Genomic DNA, 7877 nt, shown 5'->3' with positions numbered 1-7877 from the left:
TATTTGACCGGGTCTGACAATAAAGGCATTTGGAAAATGAGTTTTTCCTATCTTTGTACTAATTTTTAAAATGTTTTATTTTTGTCCATGTTAAGCCTATATGTGGCTAATATTTTCTACAGTTATTTATCTGTTCTAAATTTATTCCTATAGACTAGTTTCTGTTGTAACTTCGGCTACTTCTCCTCTTTTGTATACTATTTATAGCCTGCTCATTTGTTCATTAATATACAAGATAGTTCTACCCCATAGCTTTACATGGTATCAAGAGCCAGTATCTTGTAAGAAAGTTTTTTTTTTCTCCTTCCTTCCATTCATCAATGGCTTCTACCACCAATGACATTGTTCACCTCAGTGCCCCCATCCAACTTTCCTATCAAACTCACTACCACTAATTTTCCAGTCTGGAGACGCCAGGTCCAATCCACACTGATTGGTTTTGATCTCCTTGGCTATATCGATGGTTCTATCAAAGAACCAACCAAGTTTACGGATACTGCACATACCACCCCAAACCCAAGTCATTTAAGTTAGTTTCGTCAGAACCAAATAATAACCAAGTTGTTCTGACACGATCCAACCTCTCATATCTTCGACTACGACAACCCACGATGCCTGGAACCGTCTGGCTGCTAGTTATGCTAGTGCCTCCCGAGGACGGATCATTTCACTCAAGGCCAAGCTAACCCAAAACCCGAAAGGCGCTCGGTCAATTACTGCATACCTGAACGACATGTGATCCATAGTTGATGATCTTGCATTAGCTCAATGCCCGGTCCCTGACGAAGACATGGTTGTCTACGTATTAACACAACTCGGAGAAGAATACAACTCTATTATCTCTGCTGTTCGCATTCGTGAGAAACCAATTTCCTTGGGTGAATTAGCGGTTGTTCTCACCATCATGAACGCCATTTAAAGGCAACTGATGATGCTCAACACTCTCTGTTAGCCACGGCTAACGTTACTCAACGTGGTTCATCTCCTCCTTGGACCAATCACCAGTCTACACCCAACCGCAGATTTCGTAATAATAATAATAATAACGGAAATACTGTTAGGAACATAATGTAATAGGTTTTGATGATACCAAATGTAAATCAGAATCCCCTAAGTCTCGAAGGATAGGAATCTATGTAAGTTCGACAAGTAAACTAAGAGCGAAAATATAACCGGGTAACTTTGAGCTCAACTCGGAAAATATTTAAGCTTAAGGTAAACTTGATTGAACATTTTAGATGTTTTTCGTGTTGTAAGTCTATAGTCAGATCAGAAGAAGGCACGAAACTACACTGGAGGAATAAGGGTCTGCGAGACATCAACTAAGTCTCGAGACATAAGCAGAGTTCGAGAGATGGAGTCTCTCGAGACATCAATCCAGTTCGAGACATGGATTCGAGACATCAGTCAGGCGAGACACCAAACTAAGTCTCGATACACTGACACTTCTCCATAGGGCTGAACGGAAGTAAAAAGTAGCTTAGATTAATTTAATCTAAGTTTGGAGAAGAAGAATACCATGGAGATAAGGAAAGGTGCCTACAGCACGCTATGGGATCTACCGGAAGTGGATGCCACGTCAGAATTGCACAACAAACGGATAGAAAGTGCACCAATCCAAAGTCGGTCTTATTCCCTAAATCAAGGATCATGGGAATATAAAAAGAGTAACTTTTGCCTAAAAGAGTAAGTGGAGCATGGACTCTAGAAAGTGGATTAAAGAATATTCACTACAAGACAAAAGGCACAAGTTGCAAGACCACCACTCCATGGAACATGCTGAAAATGCTCAAGTCCCATGATCAGCATGGGAGACAAGTTTCAAACGGAATAGTTTTCCCTCCAACAGAATTATTCTTAAACTCTCATATATAAGGACGTGAAGACACAAGCTGAACAAGGTTTTTTTGAGGTTCGAGAATTCTAAGTGATTTGCAAGAAGTGTCTAATTCAAACGTTCAAAGTGCAAGTGCTAAATCTGGAATATCATTCTTGATATTCAATACAGCGAGACAAACACATCTTAGTGTTTGAGAGAGTTACAAAGCTTAAACATATACACATCCAGAAGCTCTACATCGACTTTATTTCAACGATAGCTTGCGGACAGATTGGAGCCTGTTACATTAAACTGTAACAACCAAAGGTCCTTGCTTTGGATTAAGCAAGAAGAGGCGGAGTACCCTGGCAGCTGTCTAGTGAAGATCCTGAGGCTTGAGGCGGGCTTGGTGATCAAAGCTCAAGTGCTCGAGAGGTGGAGTAGCTGGAAGCGGGGAGAAAAACCTGAGGAGAGGCGGAGTAACCTGGGAGCTGTCTTGTGAAGATCCTGAAGCTTGAGGCGGGCTTGGTGATCAAAGCTCAAGTGCTCGAGAGGTGGAGTAACAAGAGGCGGGGCGAAAAACCTGAGGCTTGAGGCGGGCTTCGTGATCAAAGCTCAAGCGCTCGATATTGTACTAAAAAGGGAAGTTTTAGTGCAATCCTTCTAGGGAGTTTCTAGAAGAAGAGTGGACGTAGGCGGGTTGGCTGAACCACTTAAAAATCTCTCTCTCGCATTTACTTTCTATCTTTTATCTCTCGCTATGTAACTCTCGAACTGCACTACACATAATCACACTTCTCGAACTAACTCAAACTCGTGCTAATTAAAAGGGGATAACATTTTCCGCTGCGCATAAAACTTTGTCTTCATCCCGTGAGGTATCGGACCTAAACATCCTAAGTCCAATACACACGAGAGGTCGAAAAGATTTGCAAAATCTTATACAAGTCTATTCACCCCCCCCTCTAGACTTGTACCCCATCCCCTTGGGACCAACAATTGGTATCAGAGCAAGTTCTCTGATCGATATAAACCTTTGTTTATATTGCCTAGAGATCCTTCTTTGAAAATCTTTTAAAATCTTTTCAAAGCACGAGATAAAATTTTCAATATGGACAGCATGTTGTCGAGACATCTCCTTTTTGATCTTAGCAGGTTCGATGACTGGAAAACACGTATGCTTGCGTACCTATCAGCCCTCCATGATGAGATGGCCGAAGTTATAAAAACCGGACCAGTCAAGATCGTGATGATCAACACCGCTGCAGAACAAACCAAAGACACACCAAAGTATGTTCCAAAGCCTAGGGAAGAATGGACAAGTGATGATAGGAAGAGAAACAACTTGGACAACATTGCCAAGGACATTCTCTTCAGAGCCATAGATGAGACCATCTTTCCGAAAGTAAGAAAATGCACAACGGCGAAAGAGGTATGGGATACTTTGATGTTAATTGGTGAAGGTGACGAACAGGAAAAGGAGAACAAGCTCACCGTAGCCATGAAGAAGTTCGAGGACTTCAAGATGAAGCCGGGCGAAAGCATCGACAGCATGGAATCTCGGTTCACCAAGCTATCTATCGAGCTCAGCGATCTCGAAAAGAAAATCCCACAAAAGGAACTAAATCTGAAGGTCCTACGAGGACTTACCAAGGAGTGGGAAATGAAGGTGATCACAATGCGAGATCACAGGGATCTAAAGAACACCACAACTGATCAACTTTTCAGAGATCTCAAAGCTTTCGAGTTCGAGATGTTCCCAAAAGATGAGGATGTGGTGGACAGACGAAATGTGGCACTAGTTGCTGAACAACCATCCACATCTTCAAGGTCAGACCCTAAACCCTCAAATATTTTATCTGATGAACAGTTTGCTCTTTTTATGAGGAAATTCAGGAAGTACATGAAGAAAACGCCAGAGAGCAATACAAGTTCACCTTCCTCCTCAAGAAGGAAAAATGAAAGATTCACATCCAAAAGAACGGAGGAAGAAAACCAAGGTCTTTGCTATAACTGTAGAAGACCTGGACACTTCAAGGCCGAATGCCCTTACCCTATGGTAAGTAAGTATCAAGGCCAAGAAGGCAGGGATTCTAGAAGGAAGGAGGAATCCAAAGAGAAGCCAGCACAAGGTGGCTTCAAGGGAGAAACAAAGAATCATCCGCGCAGGAAGGCGCTTGTTGCTGAAGAACTCGAGAAGGCAATCGAGGAGTCCGAGACATCGAGCTCCAGCGATAGCAGCAGCAGCTCAGAGGATGAGAGGGGGCTCATCTGCTTATACACTAGCAGCTCAGAGGATGAGAGGGGGCTCATCTGCTTATACACTACAGAAGAGGAGGATCAGAGGGGGCTCATCTGCTTATACACTACAGAAGAGGAGGATCAATGCTTGATGGCCATCAATAATGAGGTAACCTCCACTTCCACTTCTCGCTGCTCTATTTCTACTTCTCAATGTTCTTCGTTTAGAAGCGATGAGGACCCCTTCGAGACCATGGAATTGCTCAGAAGGAACCTTGAAATCGCTAATAGCACTCATGCTAAAGTTATGGAAGAAAACAGCAGGCTAATTGCTGAAAGAGAAACACTTAAGAATGTCTCGAAAGAGAATTCAGAGTTAACTCTCAAAGTAAGCAACTTAGAAGCTGAAATAATCCAACTTAAGGAGGAGTGCAAAGCTCGAGAGGTTAAAGAGCTTAACCTTAAAGAGGTCATTGCATCATATACTAATTCCTCCAAAGCTATGGAGAAAATGGTAAATGATCATAGACCCACAAATGATAGAACCGGACTCGGGTTCCGTCAGGACAATCTCTCGAGAGATAAACAGACCACAGGTTTGGGAACTTCAAATAATGGAAGATCTCAACCCAAACCAAATAAGGGTCATAAAGGACCAGCAGAAAGGACCAGGGTAGCTATTCACAAACCGTCCCTATACACCAGAAATGGAAAGTATAGGAAAGCTACGAAGAATGGCCGGGTAAACGATACCGAGAGATCATGCAGTTATCTCTCACAAGGCCATTCTAAGTACAAGAAAAGCTACATTCCATATAATGCACCTCAAGGTAAATATGGAAGGTCTAAGATCCAGAAGACGAGGTTATCACGGATGGAGGCAGGTAGACACTTCCCATCTAGTGATGATTGGTCAGAAGAACAAGAACCGTGGAATAAAGTTCAGTTTCTACGGTATCATATGACAAAACAGGCAATGAAGGGCATGGTACGTAAGCCTGAGGTCAAGCCTCAACCAAAACTAACTTATGTACCTAAAAGGCCCCGAGTCTTTGCTAGCATTCCTTTTGATTATCAAACGTATAATGGCTACATTGCACCTAGACCTGGAGTAATGGGTCCAAGGTATAAATGGATGCCTAAACTCACTAACCCATCAGGACCCAAAGTTTGGGTACCTAAATCTGCTTGATATGCTTGCAGGACACCAGGGACACGTGGTTCATTGACAGTGGATGTTCGAGACATATGACTGGAAACTTAACGCTGCTAGAGAACATCCAACCTATCGAAGGTCCCTTGGTGACATTTGGAGACAACGAGAAGAAAGGACGTACAAAGGCTGTTGGAGAAATTCATAAGAATGGATTGGTGATCAAGGGGGTATCCTATGTTGAAGGACTCAAGTTCAACCTCCTTAGCACTAGCCAATTCTGTGACAAGGGCTACAAAGTGATCTTCACCAAAAGCAAATGCCAAATCATACAAGAGGAATCTCTCGAAGTCGTCCTGGAAGCAGCAAGGAAAGGAAACATGTACATAGTGGATTGGAGATCTGCCAAACCATCCCTATGTATGCTAGCAAGAAGTAAGGAAGACTTATGCTGGGATTGGCATAGTAAGCTTAGTCATCTGAACTTCAAAACCATCAACAAGCTTACAAAGAGGAATCTTGTGGAAGGACTGCCAGATGTGACGTTTCGAAAGGATAAAATCTGTGAGGCATGTCAACGCTGTAAACAGATCAGATCCTCTTTCAAGAGCAAAGCCGAGACATCATCCACCAGACCATTAAGTCTCCTTCACATGGACCTATTTGGACCAGTGGATCCACCCAGCGTAAGAGGAAGGAAGTATACTCTTGTGGTAGTAGATGACTACACAAGATTCACCTGGACTGTGTTCTTAACAAAGAAAAGCGAGACAAAAGTGGCTTTGCCAAATCTGTTGAAACAAATGCAAGTTGAAAAGGACGTCTCGATATTTAAGATCCGGTCAGACCAAGGTGGAGAGTTCGTAAATCAAGTGATCGAAAGCTACTGCAACGAGAATGGAATTCATCATCAACTATCAGCTGCTCGAACTCCTCAACAGAACGGAGTTGCTGAAAGAAAGAACAGAACTCTCAAGGAAGCTGCAAGGACCATGATCTCACAAGCCAACATATCTCAAGGATTTTGGGCAGAAGCAGTCAACACAGCGTGCTACACCCAAAATCGGTCCTTGATCGTGAAAGGAGCCGGAAAGACTCCATATGAGTTGTGGAATGGAAGAAAGCCGAATGTAAGTTACTTCCATACATTTGGGTGCAAATGTTATGTCCACAACAACGGGAAGACTCAACTGAGGACCTTTGATGAAAAGGCGGATGAAGGGGTATTTCTAGGATACTCATTGACAAGTAAAGCATTCAGAGTCTTCAACAAACGAAGGTTGGTGGTTGAAGAATCCATACATGTATCTTTTGATGATAGAGCATCAGCAAATCAACCATCAAAGACAACGGAAGTAGCTGAAAGTTCAGAGGAAATTCAGCCAGAGTCTATCGAGAGATCAGATCTACCTCTCGATAGTTCGATAGATCGAGACGTAGCAGAAGTCCAGTCGGAATCAGATAATGAAGAACCTACCAAGGAGAAAGCTCCAAGATCAGTTGAACAAATCCAGATTATAACTGATCAACCCTCACCTCAATCTACAACGGAAACACCATCTGAGGAATCACAACCAGATTTACGATGGTTGAGAGGTCACCCCGCTGATCAAGTCATCGGAGATGTACGTGATAAAGTTCAAACCAGATCAGCTTATCGGGAAAGCATGCTAGCCTGCTTTCTATCTCAAATAGAGCCTAAGGTGATTGATGAGGCTCTAGGTGATCCAGATTGGGTTCAAGCCATGCAAGAGGAACTTCATCAGTTCGAGAGGAACGACGTCTAGGAACTGGTTCCGAGACCTCATCATCAGAACGTTATCGGCACGAAGTGGGTTTTCAGAAACAAGATGAATGAGGATGGAGTTATTGTTAGGAACAAGGCCAGACTTGTTGCTAAGGGTTATTGCCAGGAGGAAGGAATAGATTTTGATGAAACCTTCGCTCCCGTGGCACGTCTCGAAGCTATACGCATTTTTCTCGCATACGCAGCCTTCAAAGACTTCAAAGTATATCAAATGGATGTCAAGAGCGCTTTTCTGAACGGACTTCTCGAAGAAGAGGTGTACGTTGAACAACCTCCGGGTTTCTTGAAGGACGTAGGGAGCTGACAAAGTATACAAGTTGAAGAAGGCACTTTACGGCTTAAAGCAAGCTCCGAGAGCTTGGTATGATACACTATCCTGCTTTCTACTTCAATGTGGGTTCACCAAAGGCCTAGTGGACAAAACATTGTTCAGAATTAAGGATGGGGATCATATCTTATTGGTGCAAATCTATGTGGATGATATTATTTTTTGGGAGCACCAATCCAGACTTATGCGAGAAGTTCTCCAGTTTGATGAAAGGGAAGTTCGAAATGAGCATGATGGGAGAGCTCAACTACTTCCTTGGACTTCAAGTCAGACAACTTAAGGAAGGTATATTCATCAACCAGGAGAAATACACCAAGGATCTGCTCAGGAAATACAACATAGAAGGGAAATCTTCAGTCAAAGTACCAATGGGAACCTCTCTACGCATCGATGTTGACAGCGAAGGTCGAGAGGTCGATCAGACTACGTATCGAGGTATTATCGGATCCCTTCTATACTTAACTGCTAGTAGACCAGATATATCCTTTGCAGTAGGTGTATGTGCTAGATTTCAGGCAAATCCAAAGGA

This window comes from Ipomoea triloba, chromosome 4 (genome assembly GCF_003576645.1).
Source record: "Ipomoea triloba cultivar NCNSP0323 chromosome 4, ASM357664v1".
Taxonomy (NCBI): domain Eukaryota; kingdom Viridiplantae; phylum Streptophyta; class Magnoliopsida; order Solanales; family Convolvulaceae; genus Ipomoea; species Ipomoea triloba.
Note: the sequence above shows the minus strand (reverse complement) of the source record.